At 35.2% G+C, this 23,547-nt stretch overlaps 1 pseudogene; it reads right to left on the bottom strand.

Moving 5' to 3' along the window:
- The window catches only part of LOC118847204, a 56,513-nt pseudogene extending 46,006 nt beyond the window's left edge, over positions 1 to 10,507 (bottom strand).
- Between the last annotated feature and the right edge of the window lie 13,040 nt (positions 10,508 to 23,547).

Below are 23,547 nucleotides of genomic sequence, written 5' to 3'. Positions count from 1 at the left end.
CTGGGCGCGTTTTCGAGTCCTGGCCATATTCCCAACCAACTAACTTGACCCTTGAGCTTTTCAGTGGGGTATGACTGCTTGTAGATTACAGAGTTCTATGTTCTACGTTTGGGGGGGAGGTGCCTGCTCTGTCAGAGCCGCACTCCTCCTTCCCCAAGGACCCCCAGTCCAGACTGGGCTCAGATCTTCGGCAGGCTGTGCACCCCTGCTGTGATCCGCCACTTAATTCCCCCCACCAGGTGGGCCTGGAGCCGGAAGTAACAACAGCTGTAGCTGCCCCACCTCCGCTGCCCCCGGGGCTGGAAGCCGAACCGCGAACTCCTTCCACTCCCGCAGCTTTTCCCACTAACCTTCTCCGCAGTCTTTGGTGTTTGTGGGTCGAGGGGTCTGGTAACTGCTCACGTATTCAGGGCGCTAGGGCCCCCTCCGCCCGGCTTCTGGTCTGGATCGTCCACGCCGCTCAGGCTGGGCTCTGCTCCACTCCGTTCCCAGCTCCCAGCTCCCAGCTCCGTGTGGAATAGAGCTCACCCAGAGACCATCCGGGCTGTCCTGGGCTGGAGCCCTGCTTCCCTCTGCTGTTCTGTGGGTTCTGCCGTTCTAGAATTGGTTCAGAGCCATTTTTATAGGTTTTTGGAGGGACTCGGGTACGGAGCTCACTCTAGTCCATGCTTACCAGCCGCCATCTTGGCTCCGCCCCCCTCTCATTTTTTCTAAATGACTAATTTACCATCCTTTTCAGACATAGAATTTTCTTGCTAATGCCTTCTATAGGATTTCTGCAGTGTAAATTGGAGTTGGATGGGGGTGGAGGGGAGATAAATTCTCTTCTTTATCATTTATTAGGAAAGTGTGTTGCAAGTCAGCACAAGCCAAACCTGGGTTCTGAAAGATAACTCACAGAGAAAATGTACTGGACTTTTAGCCAAATTCATTGGATGAAATTGTGGAGTACATTCAGTTTAAATGGGTAGGAATATGGTTATTACTATTGCAGATGGGGATCTTAGGTTTGGGGATCTCATATAATCCTGTTTTATAAGCACTAATATCTTGAACATAGGTTTAAAAAAATAAACAGCCTGAAAATGGAGGTTTGTTTCTTCTTTTAATAAAAGATGGGATCTCATTTCCAAATATGAGTTATGACATTCTTATAAATTCTTCCTTCTTCCAAGATTTGTACCACATGACACTCAAGAGGTTAGAGTTTAAACTTAAATTTTAGCTTTAGTAATTTTTTTGTTTTAAATGAATGAATGAGTAAAAACCATTTATTAATGAATGTGTCAGGCACTATGGTAAGTGCTAGACTTGTGAAGAGACATTTTTATCTATCAGCAGGCCCAGGATGGACTATTTTCAGATCTTTGCCACCAGAAAAAAATCATTTTAATATATATAAGAACTTTCTTTTTTTCCCTTCATTTAAAAAATATTATATGCCCAGTAATGGAAATTCTGAGTCACAAGGTATGGACATTTTATTTACATTTTCACAATTTCTCTCAATTGTGTTCTAAAAATCTTGAACCAATCAAGTTTAAAAAATAACCAATTAAGGTGCAAACCTTTTAAAAACCCCTCTAACTTGAACTACCTGGATCTTGTGATATCTTTACCAATTTGTTTGGCATGGGGCAAACCTTCAAAATATTAATTTTTATTTCTATTATTATTAGTGATTTGGCACATTCATATGGCCATTAATAGTTTGCAACACTTTAATTGATAACTATTTGCTAGTATACTCAGACCATTTACCTACTGGGGAATCCCTCTTTGGTCTCATATATTTATGTTAATTTCTTATATGTTTTGAATATCAGGTATTTATCAAAACACTCAGGCAAATTTATTTCCAGTGTAGTTTCCTTTCTTATCCTACCCTTATTGACTTGTTTATACAACAGCTTTTCAATTTCATATAATTAAAAGTGTATATTATACCTTTTATCATCACCAATATCCTTTGAATTTGGAATATCCCCCTGTAATAGTTAAAATGGTAGCTGTTTCCTTTGTTGATGTAGAAATAGAACTCAAAGTTCGTTGATTTATTAATGTTATGTTTAGCGTATCTATTTTGAATTTATCATCATATGTAATAAAATTGTGGTCTAAGCCTGTTTTTGCCAAACTGCTTTCCATTTTTCTCAGCAATTATTATCAAATAGGTATTCCCCCCTCAAGTGGTTTGTGTTCTTGAATTTATAAAATACTAGGATTTAATTCTGACATTAAACACTGGACAATTACTTCTAATTCTTCCTTTTTAGTAGTATTTTCTATTGACTTATTTTTCTGGTTTTTTTTTTAACTTATGTCAAATAGTTCTAACAATTGCTACTTTATCACATATTTTACCTGGATGTGATATTCTTCCTTCATTCCTACATTTTTTTTTTATTATTTCTTTCATTTTTAATTTCCTTAATTCTTTTAAGATTGCAAACCTTTTGTTTCTTCATATGAATTTTGGAATTTTTATATCTAATTCCATGAAGTAATCTCTTGTTAGCTTGATTGCTGTAGCATTAAATCCATTCATTTTATAGTATCATCATTTTTATTATTCTCTATTAGCACGGCCTAACCAAGGGCACTGCCTATCCTGCTAGTTTTTAAATCTTTTATTTCTGTAAAAGGGTGTTTGTGTTGATATGGAATATGAATGTGTCTTGAAAGGTTAACTCAGAAATTTTATGTATTTTGTAGTTTTTTGAGTGAAACAACTTTATTTCATTTCCTCTTTTTTTAGAGTTACTTTGAAATGCTAATGATTTTGTGCATGTATTTTGCATCCTACTACTTTAGAGAAGTTATGACTTATTTTAATAAGTGTTTTTGTTTATTCTCTAGGATTTTCTAATAGACAATAATAGTATAGACAATAGACAATTTTCTGATAGAAAATAATAATTTCATACTGTTTTGTGGATATTTATGCCTCTATTTTCTATTACTAATATGAACTATTTATATATTTCCAGAACTATTATATAATAATAAGCCATCTTTACTATAGCCTTGTATTTGTTGGGAAAGTTACTAATGTTACACCATCGTAAATTTTGCTAGCTATTGATTATAGAAATATGCTTTTTGGCATGTTAAAATCATCCTTCTTTGTCTATACTTTTTAGAGTTTTCAACATAATTGAATGATATATTTTATCAAAAGGTTTTCCTTTCTTTTAACATAATCATGTTGTTTGTCTTGTTATGTTTTACATATGATTTATTTCATCAATTATTTCCCTAATATTGAAATAATCTTTTAATCTTGGTATAAATTTAATTTATAATGAGTAATTTTTAAATATATTGGTTGTTTTTTTTCCACTAGAATTGTATCTTTTAAATGTTGCTTTAACATTCATTAGTGATAATTGGTCTATAGTTCTTTTGGCTCTGCTATCTCTACCCCTGATTTAATTATTATTACATTATATGCACCATAAAGGGAGTTGGATAAAGGACTTTATCAACTATTATAAATATTTTTTGTCACAAGTAATGAGTGTTCTTCAAATGTTTCATAGAATACACTTATAAATCCATAAAGATCAGGATTATTTTTTTTTCCTTTGGTAACATGTTTATAATTTCTTATTTTTTTATCTTTCTCTACTGAGGGACTTTTATTATATGGAGATGTTAATATACCTATACTGCCAAAGTTCAGGCTTGATTGAATTTTAAAGCTCCAAAAAGCATGGAGGTCTGTGTGCTTAAACAGAAATACAGTGTTGCATGAAGAATATAGAACAGAAAAATTGGAGACATTCCAACTGACCACTTTTTGGATGTCCTTTTCAGGTATTATGCATAGGCTTTGGATTGAGAGTATTGTCTTAATTGAGGCATGTTGTTTTCAAATATGAGACTTGTTATGAAAAAGGAGCTGGATGGTCTGAGAAGGATGCAGCTACTTGTGTTCCAAGAAGTGACAAAGTAAATCCACAAGTTTTGTCAGGTTAAAAATTATCCAGGAATGTTCTAAGGGAGAACATAGCTATAGCAGTTGATGAATATTTGCTCTGAGGAAACTGAAGCATATATTTATCTACTTGATAATAAAATCAGGGAGATCTGTTGTTTTCCTGGAACATATATCTAAGATGTAAGTTACACATTGCCAAGACCTGTCAAAAGGTATAACTAATACTCATATCTGTTGATTAACATGTGCATATATGATACTGATAGAAGAACCACTTTACAATCTGGCTTTTGTATTTATCATTCCACAAAAACTTCTCTCTCCAAAGTTACTAATGATCTCTTAGTTGCCAAATCCATTGATCTTTACTCAGTCTTCATTCTGCTTGGTCTGAAGTCTGAAGACTTTGACATCATTGATCACTCTCTCCCTGGATATTCTCTTCTTTCTATGGTTTTAAGACACTACTTTCTCCTGGTCCCCTTTTACCCATGTGATCACTCCTTCTCAATGTCCAGTGTTGGATCCTCATTCATATGACACTCTATAAACCACCCCAGGGTTCTGTCATGGACCTTCTCTTTTCCCTTTATACTGCTTCACTTCATGATCTCATCAGCTCCCAGGGATTTGTCTATCATCTCTCTGCTGACAATTCTCAACTCTACCTTCCTGCTGAGGAAGATGGAAGAGATGGTGTTGGGCAACACTTGAACTGTACTCTCATCAGAATTGGCTCAAAGAAGAAATAGCATACACACTCAGTGAAGTACAGAAATCTGTCTTACCCCAAAGGCAAGTAGGAGGGGAGGGGAGTGATAGAAGGGAGTGCCGATAAAATAAAGAATGGATTGGGGAGGGAATGGTCAGAAGCAAAATACTTTTTAAGAGGGACACAGTTAAAGAGAGAGAGAGAAGAAAAATGAGTGTGAGAGGAGGAGTAGGACAGAGGGAAATATATAGTTAGTAATCATAATTGTGAATGTGAATGGGATGAACTCACCCACAAAATGGAAGCAGTTAGCAGAATGGATTACATGATTTAGACATAAAAGGTGATGCCACGAGAAAGTGAGGGGAGAATGAATAGTTTACCTGTAAGAAAAGGGAAAAATTTATGACCAAAAAAGATGGAGAGCATTACAGTATGTAAAATGGATAATATTGATTATATTACATTTTTTTGTTAAACCAAATCAAATGTCACCAAGATTAGAAGGAACACAGGAAACTGGATGGAAAAATTACAAGTTTCTCGAACAAAAACTTTGTTTCTCAAAGATATAGACAAGTGAATCAAATTTATAAGAATACAAGTCATTGCCCAATTGATAAATGGTCCAAAGTTATGAATAGACAGGTTCAGAGGAAGAAATCAAAGTTATCTATAGGGACATAAAAATGCTCTAAATTTCTATTGATTAGAGAGAGATATGCAGATTAAAACAACTCTGAGGTAACACCTCATACCTGCCAAATTGGCTAATATGGCAGAAAAGGAAAATGATGAATACTGGCAGGGATATGGAAAAAAATAGGACACTAATTCACTGTTGGTGGAGTTGTGAACTAATTAAATCATTCTGGAGAACAATTTGGAACTATGCCCGAAAGGCTATAACACTGTGCATACCCTTTGACCCAGCAATACCACTGCTAAGTATGGATCCCAAAACGATGAGAGACAGAGACAGAGACAGAGACAGAGAGAAAAGAATGTATACATACAAAAATACTTATAACAGCTCTTTTTGTGGTGACAAAGAATTGGAAATTGATGGGATGCCCATTGGTTGGAGAATGGCTGAACAAATGGTGGTATATGGTTGGTACTATTGTGTGATCAGAAATGATGAGCAGAAGAGTTTTAGAAAAACCTGGAAAGACTTACATTAGCAAAGTCAAATGAGCAGAACCAAGAGAACATTGTACAAAGTAACCTCAATTTTGTATGATGATCAACTGTGAATGACTTAGCTATTCTGAGTGATACAATGGTCTAAAACCATTCCAAAAAACTTATGATAAAAATGCTATGCACCTTCAGAGGGCAAAAAAAAAATATGATGGAGTCTAAATGCAAAGTGAAAAGTACTTTTCCTTTAAAGTTATATTTTTCTTATTTTTTGTCTATGTTTTCTTTCACAATATGAGTAATATGGAAATGTTTTACATGTCTGCACATGTATAACCTATATCAAATTGCTTGCCTTATTAATGAGGGGTGAATGAAGAGAGAAAGGAAGAGAATTGAGGACTCAAAAATTTTTTTAAAAAGGGAATGCAAAAATTGTTTTTGCATGTAATTAAAAGAATAAAATATTAAAAAGTTATTTTATTCCATCCCCGATGATATTCAATATTTTGTCAATCTTGATTTTCTACCATTACAGTATTCCTCCGGTTTGTCTCTATGACACAGGTACCATTCTGGTACCATAGCTTCCCACCTGGATTATTTTATAAATTGGTTTCCCTGCTTCAATCCATCTTCTCATAAGCTGCCAACATGGTTTTTCTAAATTTCAGCTCTTATCATGATACCTGCCCTCCCCAGGCACACTTAATACATTTCAGTAATTCCCTATTACCTCCAGGATCAAATATAAAGCCCTCTGGCACCTATAACCCTTCACAACCTGTCCCTGTCCTACTTTTCCCCTCTTACACTTTAAACTTTTCCACACATTTACTGTTCCTTAATGACACTTGGGGGCAGCTAAGTGATGCAATGGATAGAGAGAGGGCTTGGAGTCAGGAAGACCTGAGTTCAAATCCGTCCTCAGATACTTACTAGCTATATGATCCTGGGCAAGTCACTTAACCTTGTTTGCCTCAGTTTCCTCATCTGCAAAATGAGCTTGAAAAAGAAATGGAAAACCACTCTTGTATCTTTGCCACTAAGCCTAAAATGGGATTATGAAAAATTAGACATGACTGAAAAAAGTGAACAATGAAATCTCAATTTCTTGAATCCAGTCTTTTGCACTGACTGCCATAACTCTTTCTCTGACAAAAGAAGAACAACTAATAACTTTGTTTGGTTTGGTTTAACAATAACTTCATCCTTCAAAATGTGGAAGAATCTATAAAGGGGAAAATATCCTCTAAATTTTATTTTCAATAACAATGAACAACTGTTTTCTGGTGTGGAATGATGATCGCCTTGTGAGGAACTGATCATTTCCTCCTAGAATTTGTGAAAGAAAATCTAAGCATAATTCTAGATGATTATAGATCAAATTCAAAGGCTTCAGAATGAATATAGATAGGATTCCATACGGCATGATGAACTGAGATTCAAAGAGGTATTGAAGGACAAGAGAAGGGCCCATGTGATTTTCGAAAAACTGAAGAGAAAACCATACAAACTATAAGTTAGTTTACCTTTGATTCCTGGGAATATTCTTGAATAGATCATTTAAAATGGTTATTAATTTTTTTAAAATGTATAGTAACTTTTTGGAAATCTAAATGCATAATTTCACATATAGCTCCCAAATGTAATCTGTGTCCATGAAAATGATGTATATAATTTTCCAACATGATAGTTAGGGAGCTTTTTCTTATGCAAATATTACATGATGCATTTGGTATCTAGCCACCTAAAGTCCTTGATCTGCTGGAGCTATGTGTATAGAGACTAGTCAATAATAATATTGAACAACAAGAATAGAATATAGTTACATGATCTTGTGGTGATGATTTTATATGCACACTTTATCCATTTCTAATTATTTTTGTTCATTCATCTGAATAATATGTTCACAAGAATCACGTATAAAGGTGTGAGGGTCTCTTCCCCTCCAAAAGTAATGGGGCATGGAAAGATCCCTGGAACCTTTTGCTATTGACACAATGACCTCCACACCCACTGATGGTTTGAATGGATATCACAGGAGAGAAAGGAAGCTAAGTTCCCTCAGTTTTCTCATTTTCACCTCTATGCCCTTTCATCAGCTACTCCCATTATGGTGTGGAGAAAAATGTATTGTTTAATTGTACAAAATGATTTCTGTATAATTGAAGATATTTGTGATTATAAGAAACAATTTTTAAAAATCTTTTAGTTGGAACTGATTAAAAAAAAGAAAAAAGGACTTGATACTTTCAGTAAAGCAGAGGTTGGTAATTAACTGTGATTATATGGAATAAGAATCAATCAAGTAATACAAAAAGGACTAGGCAAAGCAGAGAAAGGAAGACCCATATTAGTATTTTTTTAGCTGTTGCCCCAAATTCTTTTCTGATGGATAATAAAAGCCACAAGAATGGAAAAATAAGAAAATCTACCATTTTGATATTCAATTAGTGAGAACCAAAATTGAAAGATTTTGTTCTCACTGTGGCATTAACATCATGTGTTTAGTTCTAACCATTACCAGACAATAATTATGGACAGAGAGAGAGGACTTAAGAACCAACAAGCTTCCACATGTAGCCTCCAGTGGCAAGCCAAAAGACTAATACCAGCAACATTACTATCTGAGAGGAACTGTAATCTTCGGAGTTTCTTCTAACAAAATGTAACAACAATGTTGCTAGCAGCTGGGGTTGAGGTGAAAGAGCAACAACAAGAGCACACAAAAGGGCTGCCAGCATAGATTTTTTGATCTGCTCTTCTAAGGACAGCAACTTTAAGGGGTTAACAATCTCACTTTAATCAAACATACATATATCATTCACTTAGTTCAGGGGAAAAAAGTCAGCACCATGAACTTCAGAGGAAATACAAACAGAAACTACAAATAGATCAACAGACAGGCCTTGTCTGATCAAGACATCACATACATGGTTACCAAAAAGAGAAGCATCAACATCTGGGTTTTCAAAGCTGGGGGACTCTTAACAACAGCTGCCCAGAGTCTTGTCTGCTCAAATCACAGGACACTCTTCCAGTGAGTAAGAGCCCCAAAACAAAATGCCAACCTCAGATCTTATATACCCTTCTCAGGGTCAGATGGCATCACAAGCATGCAATTCAAAGCCATGTGAGTTAGACTTTCTTGTTTCTTATGCCAATCAAAGATTTTTGATTCAATCAAAGAAATAAAAGAAAACAAAAAGCCTACTTTGCTTGCCATTACACTTGAAAGGCAAGACTTGTCAAAGGTACTTGATTACCTTAGCACTTTAAAAGAGAAAACAAAAAAGCCTCACCCTAATTACCATAACACAAAGTTGTAAGTTTAAATGGGAAGAATCCCATTATCTGTTAGAGAATAATTATTGAAAAAAAATTGGGACAATGTAAGTTGACCTGGGCCTACAATGAGTACTTAGAGCTTTGATTTGTGAAATTATAGCATTTTAGATCTGGAACTATCCCTTGAGAGCTCATATTGTTTTATATTCTTGTTTCAAATAGGTTTTTAAAAGCTCATATAAGTTATAAAGTTATATTTTGTCCACATTTTTGTTTAGTTTTAAAAGAAAAGTAGTAGATATTTCTAAGTTATCTAGCCTGGTCACCAGAAGAGAAAATAGCTACTTCTTTGTATTAGAAAACAAGTAAGAGCTTTATTTAAAGCCCAGTCTAACTAATCACTCACATTTATTCATTTGTTCAATAAATGTTTATTAAGTATCTCCTTTGTATGAGCCACTGTGTTAAACTTTGGGGATACATGGACAAAAAACAGAACAACCCCCAAAATTATATTTTGTTTCATATTTATGTTTTACTCAGTACAATGTGGGAGAAATAAACATGAAATAATTTGAGGGGGGAGAGATCACCAAGAAGCAGGTGGATTATGAAATGCTTTATATGGTACAGGACTCCTTGTTGAACCTTGAAGGGAGTTATAGACTCAAAGAGGCAATTGAAAGGGAGGAAAAAGTATATTCCAGGCACATGGACTGGATAATGGAAAGACAGAGGGGAAGGAGTTGGAATGTTGACTTCAAGAAACAGAATGTGGTCTGGTTTAGCTGGAATATAAAGATAATGAATGAGAATTATGTGAAAGAAGTCTAGAAGGGTAGACTGGAGCTAGATTATGTAGGTCTTTCAGTGGCTATCTAAGGAGTTTTTCTTTTATTCTAAAAGCAATAGGGAGCTTCAGAAGATTCTTGGGCAGGAATGGCCAGGTATTGAAATAATTAGACTGGTGCATTAGTAAGATTATTTTGACAGCTCTATGGAGAATGGATTACAGAAGGGATAGATAGGAAGAAGCAAAAAACATGGTTCCTTAAATGCACAGAGTGTAAAATAGGAAATCTCTTGTTAATCTAACACATATTATAAAATATAATGCTATATCTGATAATGCCTTAGTTTTCTCAACTATAAACTGAGGGTAATAATAGAACCTACCTCCCAGAGTTTTATTTTACATTTATTCTGATTAGATTTCATCTTCTACTCATACTTTATAACTTTGGGTCATCAGCAAATTTAGCGTGTCAGCTCTGCCTTCATTTCAAGTGTAGCTGCTGTCTCCTACCTGAACATAATGCCTCTGATGATCGGTTGCTCTGATTGTCAGAATTTTCTCCAACAGTTGAGGAGGCATGCCTAAGCAGCAGCTTACAGAATAGCCCAGACTTCAAATCCATGTTACCAATTTTCATTTTATTCTTCACAATCCAAAGATTAATTTCCTTAGTAAAGGAAACAACCAAAATAAGAAACAAGTATTACTGTGGTTCTTGATTTTGTCCTTTATCACTGATCCATCCAATCTGAGCTGTGATCTTTTTCTTCCTTTAATATTCCTCCTAATCTGAATTTCAGGGCTGCTCATCCACAGTTGGTGTCCACCTGGTACTCAACTCTCACCTGTAGCTTCAAGAAGCCATAGCATGTGCAGTGACCACACCCTGATATAACCATCTCTGCACATGGGTTAAACCAGATTGAGGGTAACTAACAGGCCTCAAACCTGCTGTTGAGTTAGGGAGAAGCCTGCCCCAAGCATATGAAGACTTCCTTTGGCAGAACAGGCAGATGAGAATAATTTATTCCAACAGCCATAAATGTGACTGAAGCTTAGTGCTTAGAATGTGGTCAGACATTGAAGATACCAAGGTTATCCACTCCATCCCGGGCCATCACTAACCATCCTGACTTCTGTCTTGAAACTTGATTTTATGACTCAGGAAGAAAGAGTGGGGCTGATGATTTTGTGCAACTCTGCTTCACTTAAATCCAATTCATGCATGAGTCAAGACATCACTCTGTGATATCGTTGGCTCTCTTTGAATGTGAAGGACAAACAACAACAATAATCTGAATTTAGGCTTTTTATTGTCCTTAGGTTTTGTCACTAATATGAGTTCATTCTGTGCACTGGAGCTCCTGACGTTAATCTTGTAAGATTGCTCTAGTCTTCATATTCATCCTTTTGTTCTTTGCCTTTATTTTCATTATTTACACATAGATTTAAAAATCCTTCATCCATGAGTCCTTCGTGCCTCCACATCAGTCTCCTTAAACAATGTCCTTTTTCTTCCTTATGAAAATTGTTTGCATTTGTACCACTACAAATTTATTTTTTAGAGCATCCTCTAATTCTTGTACTATCATTTCCAACAAAATGTTAGGTCTTAGAGTTGATGCTTTGTACTCTGGGTTCAGATAGATAGTCTACTATTGTGTCCTTTCCCAAAGTTCTATAGAAAGCTAAATGTGACAACTAATTGACACACATTCTCAGTATGTGTGCCACAATGGTTTGTCAGTTTTCCCATTTGTGTTTGATCAAGTACAGATAGTGATTATAGTATATGGTGAAAGTTATTTTATTTGGTGAGAATTTTGTGGTTATCTAAAATAGGATCATGGGTTCTAAGGCCTAGAGCATATTTTATATTGTATATATATATATATATATATATATATATATATATATATATATATATGTATATATATATGCATTCATATTACATGTTTTATCTGTTTTAATAATGGTGTGTTTATACTTTGGATAATTTTCTGAAGTTCAGTGAAATGAATCACGTGTCATACCAGAAAGAGCAATGAAATGAGAAGCCTACTTTCTAGTTCCATTTCTGCCACTAACTTAACTCTGTGACCTTGAGTAATTGATTAAACTTCTTAGCTTCATCACTTGTAAAATGAAAGGGTTGAATTAAATGATCTTTAAGGTCAGTTTCAGCTAAAAATGTCTGAAAAATCTCAAAATATATAAATTAATTTTAAACAACTAAGTGGTGTCTTGTTTTACGTATCTATGGAGCCAGAAAATTGGTCAACAGATAATCATGTAAAGGGGACCCGATGCATTGTAAAATGTCGTCATCTATTGCTTTCTCTTATTTACTGCGAGTCTAATACAACTTGTTTTTACCCAGAGTTCATTTATCAAGAAAACTCTGATAAAGGACTAGAATCATGGGGCCTACAGTTAATGTGACTGATGCTCATTAGTAAGCTGGCACCATATGAGCAAGACAAACTTAAAAAGCAGATGGTTCTCAGCAGTCCAGGAACAAACAAAACATCTCTCTGCTTCTTGTAAACTCCTCAGCACTTATACTAGTTTCTTGGAATTCCAAGCTCCCAGAATCCTCAGCTAACTGCTTAATGCCCCCTCTTTTCCTTCCTGGGTACTTCTTTCCTCTACTTCCTCACATTACAGAATGATTCCTTGGTGATAAACTATAATTTAGAACTATCAGCGCCCCACCCTGTCCACGAAACCATCATCTACAGCCTCATCTGGGTTCCAACAACCCTCTAGACAAAATGTCAAGGTGAACTGAGTTTTGGCAGGCTTCAAATCCTTTGCTTGGTGGATGACTTCACCTCTTCTTCAAACAAAAGTGTGACAAACTTGGAAGGATAAAATTTTCTTTCAAAATAATGTAGTAAAAGGGATTGACTGATAAAAGTGAATGAGTTCATTCTAAAGACTCCAGTCATGCACAAGCAGTAGCATCTGGACTAGAATAAAATTATTCTTAACATGATCTGGAGATAATGGATTAAAAGGGAAAAAAATAAAAGACAAAAAAGTTTGCAGAGATTTCTATAAAAAGTGAAGCATCCATTATTTTAATAAAAGATAAACATTTAATGTAACCAGATGTACAAAGTTAATATAATGCTTGGGGGCCTACTGAATACTAATTTAAATGAAGAGTCAAATGTATGAGTTCTATTATATTTACAAGAATGGGCTTGCAGAGACTTGCATTACCAAGCAGAGACCTTGGTGACATTATCATGTCCATTTAATTTTCACTGCCCTGAGGAGAGTTTTCAGTATCTGAATCTTAAAGTGGTTTATCTATTATTAGGATGCTTTTAAAGTCTTCAAGACATAAATTCTTGGAGATTTTGTGATTGACTTTTTTTTGCTATATTTTATTTGTAAGTGATGAACTGTCTCATAAAATGTATATGTGTATTTGTACACAAATCTAGTATACTATAAGCTCCTTGAGGGCAGAGATTGTTTTAATTTTGTTTCTCTAAGACTTAGCACAATTCCTAGAACATAGTAAACACTTAAATACTTTTTCTTTTATTCATTCATTCATTCATATCTATACATATGCATATTGTTGAAAAATGAAATGTTGTAGAACTATGATCACCTATAGCTTGAATAGACCACATCAACAACTTCTTTAAAAACTTTTTATTTTTGCCTAGAGTATAGATGCTATCTATTGTCACCAAATTCAAAGTGTCCTACCTGGCATTCAAGGTCTTTTAAGATCTCATGCAATCCTGCTTTCACTAACTTTTCTCCCACTGCTCCCTTCTATGTAATCTACTCTCTAGGTAAATTGGACACTATTCCTATCTTCTCCTATACTTTCCCACCTCTATGCTCTTTTTCTACACTGATATCTCTGCCTAGAATAGCATCTCTATTCTTGTCTACTGAATTCTTAGGTCTCCTTTAAAGTTCAGCTCTAACTGGACCTCCTCAAAAAACCTACCCTGATGCTCAATTCTATAATAACCTTCACCCTCAATTATTACTTTTTGGAGGCAGACTCTTTAATTCACTTGTCAATACTTCATTTGATATTAATCTTTGCATGTGTCTTTTCTTCCTCTCATATCCTAATTTCCATGAGAGAAGAGATGGTTGTTTAACCTTTATGTCTCCTGAAACATGTATTATGATTTTCAATTCATAGTAATTATTTAATAGAAGTTTAATGAATCAATAAATGAATGACAACACTTCCAAGCTTCAGTGAATGGTCTTTATGATTTCTGTAAGAAAATTACAAATTCTTGAAACTGAAAGAAACCTCAGAGATCATCTAGTCCAACCTGTAACTAACAAGCATCATCTCCACAACATTGTACATATACAGAATCTTCTTTAAGACCTTCAATGAGGGGGGAATGCCTACTTCTCAAGGCAATCCATTTTACTCTTGGACAGCTGTGGTTGCTTGAAAGGTTTTTGTTTTGGGGTTGTATTTTTTTTTGTTCTTACCTCAAGTATAAATTTATACTTTTGCAACTTTTCCCCACTCTTCCTGGGTCTGCCTTCTGGTGCCACACAACACATGCAGAAATGTTTATTTGCATAAGATAAAGATTAAATTTTTAAGACTTCTTTCATATCTCATGATATTTGGTTCAGATTGTATAAAATGAATAATTAAATTTACCTCCTTTACCCCTTACTTCACTGAGAAGATTGCTACAGCCATCTGGCAATACATGCCTCTGCCCATTTCTCAAAGCTTCTCAACATCATGTCTTTGGTGACAGAATGTATATTCTCACTCCTCACCAAGGCTAATCCTTCATTCCCATTCCCTTTTGCCTCCTCTATGACCTTGCTTCAATAATCATTCCTCTTTTTTATGCATCCTCAATATTTCCCTAGCTATTGGTATAGTCACATCTGCCTAAACAAAATAAAACAAAAATTGAGATGTCTGTCTCCTTGTCCAAAATAAAGGAGAAAAATAAAACTTTTACTTAACCATCTAGCTGTTTGTTCATTTTTGCCTCCTCATTGACTAATAAACTTCTTGGGAGAAAAGTTGTCAATTCCTATTAATTGCATTCCTTGTTATTCCTTGCATCTTCTACGTTCTATACTCTAGCATCTGTCACAACTACTAGGATCATGTATGGTGGCCAATCCTCTGGTGATGATCCTACCCCAACTCTCATGAGGATAAATGTGAGGTCTCCATTTCTAATTCATTAGACCCTTATTTATTGCGGGCTGGACTGATATGACTTTCAGTGACATTGGAACATGATGAAATTTGGGATTAGGGCTTTAGTAACAACCTCACATTTACTAGGCATTCCATTTGTATCTATTTAATCAAAAACTATGTTCAAATAACAGTATAATTAGTTATGGAGCCATTAATTATATTTGACTCCTTAAGCAAATACATACATACATATATATATATATATATATATATATATATATATATATATGTATATATATATAAATTTCATGGCCTAGACAATATTTATTACTGATGCCAAGTTCCAATAACCAAAGATTCACACATTCTTACATCAAAGATAATAGCCAATTAATAGGCAATTAAGGCTAATAGCCAAACATGGCTTAGTTTTTGATTCAAAGATCAAAATGGGTCAAGGAAAACTTACAAATGAATACAGCTCACACAAGAAAAGTAAGCAATTTCATGTATACCATTTCATCTTTTAGAAGAATTAAGCCAACCACAATATTGAAGGCATTATTTTTCTTCTCATTATTTATTTACAAGTATGTGCAAATGTTACCAATCCCCCTAGAATGAGTCATAGAGTAAGGAGTGGAGAAGAGCAATTTGGTAGGGACGATGGAGGGAAAAACCAGGGATATGGAATAAATTGGAGCATCTGGCACAGATTAAGTACATAAGTATTGATTGATTCATAATATTCACAATCTACTTCTCTAGTGCTGTCTTCAGATACAATGTAGAAAGTAGCATAGGATTATCAGATTTTTTAACTAGAAAGGATATATTTCCCATTTTATCGATGAGGAAACCAAAACTTAGAGAAATGACTTATCCAGTATTACAAAACTTCTATTCATAGATAAAGACTAAAACATGTTTACTTCATGCCTATGGCTCTTTTTCCTTTACCAAACTGGAGTTATATAGTTACTCATATGCTGTTTCGAAAGTAAATCCAACTAAGTTATCTTTTGCTACAAATAGCAAAGTGCACTAGGGCCAAGTTTTGAAGTTTTAGATTTACAGAAGCCCAAAATTCAAAGAAATTGAAAATATGTTGATAGTGGGAGGAAGGGATTATGACCCAGATGCACCAAACATCATATCTGCAAAACTACATTCGTTCATAAGTAATTCAGCTTAGTTTAACACGTGGGATTAATGCTGTGTGTAATAAAAGCACAATAAATGGTATGCAATTAATAGAGCTGGTACAGCTGGGACATGGGTGCAAAATGTTACAGCAGATGGAGGATATGTATACTTCAAACAAAGTACAATTGGCAAGCGGAGGAGTTAGTAAGAGCAACAAAATAAACATATAAACAATGGTGCAGGCATCATATTAAGAAGGAAAGTAAACCAAATGGTCTTATTGATGTGGTAATGAAGACTGTACTGGAACAGAAATAAAGAGTGGTCGTTCAAAGGAAAGGACATCAGGAAAAAGGCAGAAGAAAGTTTTGAAATAAAAAAAAGCCTGAATAGAGAAATGAGCAAATGAATATTCACAAGGAACAATTGATTTTCAAACTGAAATTATATTTCTTAATGAATTAATAATGTAATGAATTAACTTGTATGGATTAATTAGAATTCGATGTATACCTTTGCATCTTTGTTCTTGGGTTTCTGACCCAAAAGATGATATTTTTTTTCTTTGTACCTGTATATCTTCTCCCATATTTACAGCTACTTCTCTGACACTTTGCTGTAAGAACTCATTTTCCATATTATTTATTAACACAAAATCAAAAAGTATACTGAATTTAGCTGAATTTAATTAGTGAATTTAAAACACAGTGTTATTGCTATTAACTTTTCTTCTTTTACCTCAATTTAAAATATTTATTAAAGGCCCATTGTGTACTGAGTACCACAATAAAAAGTAGGACAGAGGCAGAGAGGCAGAGGCTGACAGAGATCAATAGATAAAGAGAAAAAGATTAGATGAACATAGAACTCAAGCCTAGTTGGGAAATAAAACATAAACTCTGATAAATAAAACATAAACTCTATTTGTTGTTGTTTAATTGTTTCAGTCTTTTCTGATTCTTTATGACTGCATCTGGGGTTTTCTTGGCAAAGATATTGAGGAGGTTTGTTATTTCCTTCTCCCACTCATTTTACAGAAAAGGAACTGTGGCAAACTGGGTTAAATGACTTGACCAGGCTCATACAGCTACTAAGTGTCCGAAGCTGATAACAATAATACACAATGTCATATTACAGGTACATTGGAAATTTGCAAAATAAAATATTGTTAAGTCCAAGGAAACATATTGTTATGAAATGTGGACATAAAAGAGTAATTAATGGAGGAGATATGACTTAAGGCTTTAAAGGTTTGGTAAGAATGCAACATTCAGACAAGGATAAAGAAGGGCATTCTGGACACAGGAAAAATTGTGAACATAGACTTTTCAGTGGTCTTTTGGACCTGCTTTTCCATTTGGCTAATTCTGCCTTTCAAGGCATTCTTCTCCTCGTTGGCTTTTTGGAGATCTTTTGCCATTTGAGTTAGTCTATTTTTTAAGGTGTTGTTTTCTTCAGAATTTTTTTGGGTCTCCTTTAGCAAGTCACTGACTTGTTTTTTATGGTTTTCTCATATCTGTCATTTCTCTTTCCAATTTTTCCTCTACTTCTCTAACTTGCTTTTCCAAATCCTTTTTGAGATCTTCCATAGCCTGAGACCAGTTCATGTTTTTCTTGGAGGCTTTTGATGTAGGCTCTTTGACTTTGTTGACTTCTTCTGGCTGTATGTTTTGGTCTTCTTTGTCACCAAAGAAAGATTCCAAAGTCTGGGTCTGAATCTGAGTGCATTTTCACTGCCTGGCCATGTTCCCAGCCAACTATTGACTCTTGAGTTTTTTGTTGGGATATGACTGCTTGTAGAGTAGAGAGTACTTTGTTCCAAGCTTGAGGGGATGCGCTGTTGTTTTCAGAGCTATTTCTATACAGCCAGCTCTGCCACACCAGTGCTCCTTCTCCCCCAAGAACCGCCAACCCAGACTGGACTCAGATCTTAAGTAGGCTCTGCACTCCCACTCTGATCTGCCACTTAACTCCTCCCACCAGGTGGGCCTGGGGCCAGAAGCAACTGCAGCTGTAGTACTGCAGCTATAGTTCTGCAGCTTCACCTCCCCTGCTGTCCCCAGGGTGGTGGCCAATCCATGAACTCCTTCACTCTGTCCCTGAAGCTTTTCCCACTATGCTTCTCAGTTGTCTTTGGTGTTTGTGGGTTGAGAAGTCTGGTAACTGTCACAGCTCACTGATTCAGGATGCCAGGGCCTACTCTGCCTGGCCCCTGGTCTGGCCTGTTCCAGTGCAGCCCATGCTGGGCTCTGCTCCCCTCCACTCCCAGCTCCGTGCATGATACACCTTACCCAGTGACCATCCAGGCTGTCCTGGGCTGGAGCCCTGCTTTCCTCTGCTACTTCAAGGGTTCTGCAGTTCTTCTCTGTTGTCTTTGGTGTTTGTGGGCAGTCTGGTAACTACCACAGCTCAGTAATTCAGGATGCTAGGGCCTGTTCTGCCCAACTCCTGGTCTGGTTAGTCCAGGTGCGGCTCATGCTGGGCTCTGCTTTGCTCAGCTCCCAGCTCCGTGTGTGGTAGACCTTACCCTGTGACCATCCAGGTTATCCTGGGCTGGAGCCCTGCTTCCCCCTGCTATTTTGTGGGTTCTGCAGTTCTAGAATTTGTTCAGAGGCATTTTTATAGGTTTTTGGAGGGACATGGGGGGCGCTTATGCAAGTCCCTACTTTCCATCCACCATCTTGGCCCCACCCCTCTGGACTTGTTTTTTCAACGTGACCTGGATATATAAAATATATTTGTGCAGGAGATCTATCACATTTTGAATGAATTTTCTTCTCATCCCTTTTAAAATCCTATTCTTTCTTCAAGGTTCAGGTCAAGTAATATCTTCTTCATGAAGTGTGCCTTGGTCAGCTGATGTGTGAAAGTGTTTACTTCATCCTTAAATTTCCCTGGAGTTCTTCATCAGGACCTCTCATTTGCTTGTATAAAGTCTACCTTGTATTATCTTTATCTATGTATAATTTATATCCCTTAAGTGTACTTCAAACTCCTTGAGGGCAGCCACCATGTTATTCTTTGTTTTCATCCCCAGTTTGTAGAACAGGCTTGAGAGACCAGATGAGAAGTCTCCTATGGCAAAAATTTGAAGGAGGAAATAACAAGGATGGAAGGGAAGCTTTCAAGAATAAAATTTCAAAGACATGGAGAATCAATTCTGATGAGGTAGAGGAGGAGGAGGTGTCTAAAAAGTACAAAGTGAATGCAGAGAAAATATCAGTCAACTTAGATTTTTGAAGAGATGTATATACATGTATATACTCACTAATGGATATTGGATTTAAAAAAACCATAATTTTATAACAATAACTTTTGTTGTCAAAATCCAGAATAAGTTTATCGCAACAATTTTTTTTTCTGTAGATGTATCAGGATTTTTAAAAATTTATTTTTATTTAGTATTTATTTGAATTTTAATATTTTGATTTATTTTTATGTTGTTATTTTATATTAATATTTATTTATATTTAATACATCATATATTATGTTTGTATTATTTTGTTTTAATAATAATTTAATTTATTTTTATTATAATTATACTTTTAAGGGGGGAGGGGTAGATAGGAGTGCTGTCCCATGTGGAAGAAAGAAAAATCTTTCCAAAGTTCTTTGCCAAAGTGAGTATCTTAAGAATGCATAAAGAAAGAACAAAAAAAAAATGACTATGAGGGAGTTGGTAATTATGTAGGGAACCAAGATAAAAGGAAATCACCTAGGTAACTTTGATAAGTTCAAGTCACCAGGGCCCAATGAACCACATCTTGAGGTATTGAAAGAACTAGAAGATGTACTAATGGGGAATATGAGAGGTATAACAGAAAAAGAGAATAGAAAATATTCTGATTTTCCCAAAAGGAAAGCAACAAAATTTGAAAATAGGAGGGTAATGAGTTTGACTTTCTGAATTTTATTTTAAAAATTATTTTATAATTCTTAGGAAAAAATCTAGAACATTATTAATTGGTTTGTTTGTTATGAAAAGAAAAAGAAAAAGAAAAAGATAAGGATATGTGATCAACATAGCATCAACTACCATTCACACTTGATGAGTCAGATCTCAAGAATATGATTGACTATATCTCCACTCAGAATTTTATAGTTGGCCTTATAGTATTAGTGATCTTCTTAGTGCTATATCTCATGAGCCCCCACTGATGTGCTTCCCATCATCATTACCAGTTGGATATCAATTAATTTGCTTGACTCCATTAGCTTTTAGAAAGTTATTTTGTAAAATGGCACGGTAATAATGGTTGATAATATTATCCTACCAGTACATGTAAAATCCAGGGGAAAATAGGCTCAGGCTTAGAGAGCATATATGGCAAATGCGTAATACATATAGCTATTGGTTTCTGTTGCTTAGGTATCTTAGCCTCCTGTCAAGTTAGGGAAAGGTCAAATACACTAAGGTTGATATATTGCTTCCCATGACTCCTCTGCCCCCACCAAATCCTTTTTTATGAAAGGCTTGCTGTTTTCTTCATTAGCAAACACTAGAATAATTTGTTTTCTGGACTCCATAATCATTTCATGCAAGGCTCCAAAGAGTTTTCCTGAGTCAAAATAAACAGACTTCTTGTCACAAGAGGGAGGTTCCAGCCTTCTTCACACCTAGTTTTGGTTGAATGATTCGAGCAAGAAATCTTCTCCCTCTAACCCAACAAAGGGAATACTTTTAACTGGGGTGGGGTAACCAATGTAAATTCACACATATTATACATGTGAATCAAGAGAATGCCATAGATATATATTAATTAGATTTTATCAAAGTATTTTTAAAAATCTTTCACACTATTCTTGTGGAAAATATGGACAGATGTGGATCAGACATCAATGATTAAGTGGATTTGGAATTGGTTGAGTGAGAAAATACAAAGAGCGGTCATTAATAGTTTGATGTCAACTTGGAAAGATGTCTCTCCATTGGATTGCCTCTAAATGTGTTCTTGTTCCAATGCTATTTAACATTTTTATCAATGAATTGGATAATGGGATACATGGCACGTTTATCAAACTTTCTGATGACATGACACTGGGAAAGATAACTAGCAAAGATAGCAGATTCAAGAGCCAAGAAGATCTTAACAGACTAGAATATTGGCTTAATCTAAAATGAAATACCAAGACTATGAAAGGAAAGAAATGAATGAAGGGAGGAGGAAGGGAGAGAAAGAGGGAGAAATGAAGGAAGGAATGAAAGAAAGAAGGAAACAAGGGAGGGAAAATTATCAATTGCGTAAATGTTAGGGAATATGAGTAGAAAATTAGGACGATGCCTGCTTTTAAGGAATTCACATTCAAATTGGGAGAGACAACAGATATAGAGAAAACTAATATTAACATCTGAGCAGTACAAAAGTAAAATTGGCATAATTTGTTTGACAGTGGGTTCGCCCTTACTAGAGATTCTAAAGTGAATGCTGGATGTTCATTTGGAGTGGATGTTAAAGAGGAAATGCCTGTTTAAAGGTTGGTTGTAATAAGCAATCCCTAAAGCTTTTTCTGATTCTATGAATTTATAGATTTCTAAGTTGCGAAGGGAAAAATGTTTCCATGATATTGTTGGGGAGAATAGGAATTAACAAACAGAACTGTTTCCAAGGTAAATGTAGTACCTTAAAAGGTAGTGTGGGCTTTCCCTCACTGTATTTTATGATAACAGAGATTATCTCGTAATTCTTTATATTTTCTTCCATGTTTAGCCTAGGGTTTTGCATTTAGTAGGTACTCAATAATGACTTTTGACTGATATATCTCTCTTACTAAAACAATGTCCCTTGTCAACATCATTGTAACAGGGTTCTTCTGTATACATCAAAAAGAATAGACTCCTAACACACTGAAACATATTTTTCTATGTCATTTTCCAGAAAGCACCATTTGTTCTGCAGACAATACATTAAAGAAACAGACATGATAATTACCTTGAATAAGGTCAGTGATGGGAAATTTGAGTAAGGGAATATTGAGAATTCTTTGGATGTTTTCAAAATGTTTTATCTCTGGTGGGAAAAAGGAAGAAAGATCTTCCCATCAGACTTGGGGCAAGGTCCAAGACTATGACAAAGGTGAATTACAAAACCTTAGGGATGACAAAGAGCTGTAGGTGTGCTAATCCCACCCCTACTTGAATAATTTAGACATATTCCTGAGAACTGGATGTCCAGCCTCTACTTTAGGCCCTCTATCAATGTGACACACACACACTGCCTCCCATTACACTTTTGTATTACTAACTGTCAGAAAGTTCATAGATTTATTAATGACAAGTGCAAGTTACTCTCATTGCCTACCTGTCTTTGCCTCATCCACAAGGATAGTATGACAGATTTGGAGAGGCACTTTACAGAAATCCAGGCACATTATGTCCAGAGTTTTTCTGATCTATAAGTCATGAAACATTATTGGAACAGGATATAGGGCTAATATGTCATAAATTCTTCTTGATAAAACCATTATGAGCCTTTGGAAACACAATTTTTCTTAAATTAATTGTGTAAAAACCATTCTGCTTACAATGTGTTCTAAAAGTTTTCCAAGAATTCAAGTAAAACACGTTGTCATTTCATGGAGGACTTTAATCTGTGTCTTAGTTTTACATATTGAGACATTTGTGTATCTTCAGTCCATATTTCTTATTTGCCATGTTTTTCTTAAAGTCTTATTTATTTTGTTAAATATTTCTCAATTACATGTAAAAAAATTACATTTAAAAAATTGAGGTACAAATTCCCTCTTTCCCTCCCCTTTCCCACCCCTTGAGAAAATGTCATATTGATGTCATGTAAAAGTGTATTTCTGTATTAAATATGTTAGAAAAAAACACAAATTAGAAAAACAATGAAAAAAAATTAAAAGTGCATTTAATTCTGCACTCCTTGTTAATCGGTTCTCTCTCTGGAGATGTGTAGAATTTTTCATCCTGGGTCCTTTGGAATTGTCTTGATCAAAGTAACTAAACCTTTCACAGTTGATCATCCTTACAATATTGCTGTTACTCATGGCTATATTTAAGGACATGTTTTGCATGATTGCGCATGTATAATCTGTATAAAATTGCTTGCCTTCTCAAAGAGGCAGGAGAGGTAGGATAGAGTGAGAGAATTAGGACTCCAAATTTAAAAAAAAAAAAGAGAATGTTAAAAATTTTACAAGGAATTGAGAAAAATAAAATTAAAGGTAAAAAATATGTCATGGTTACTGTGTACAGTATGTTCCTTGTTTTGCGCACTTCGCTCTGCATCAGTTCATATATGTCTTCCCAGTTTGTTTGTTTGTTTTCCTGAAACCCTCCTGCTCATCATTTCTTATAGAACAATAGTTTTCCATTAAAA

The sequence above is a fragment of the Trichosurus vulpecula genome, chromosome 4 (genome assembly GCF_011100635.1).
Source record: "Trichosurus vulpecula isolate mTriVul1 chromosome 4, mTriVul1.pri, whole genome shotgun sequence".
In the NCBI taxonomy this organism is placed as follows: Eukaryota; Metazoa; Chordata; class Mammalia; order Diprotodontia; family Phalangeridae; genus Trichosurus; species Trichosurus vulpecula.
This window is presented reverse-complemented; position numbering and strand designations above follow the sequence as displayed.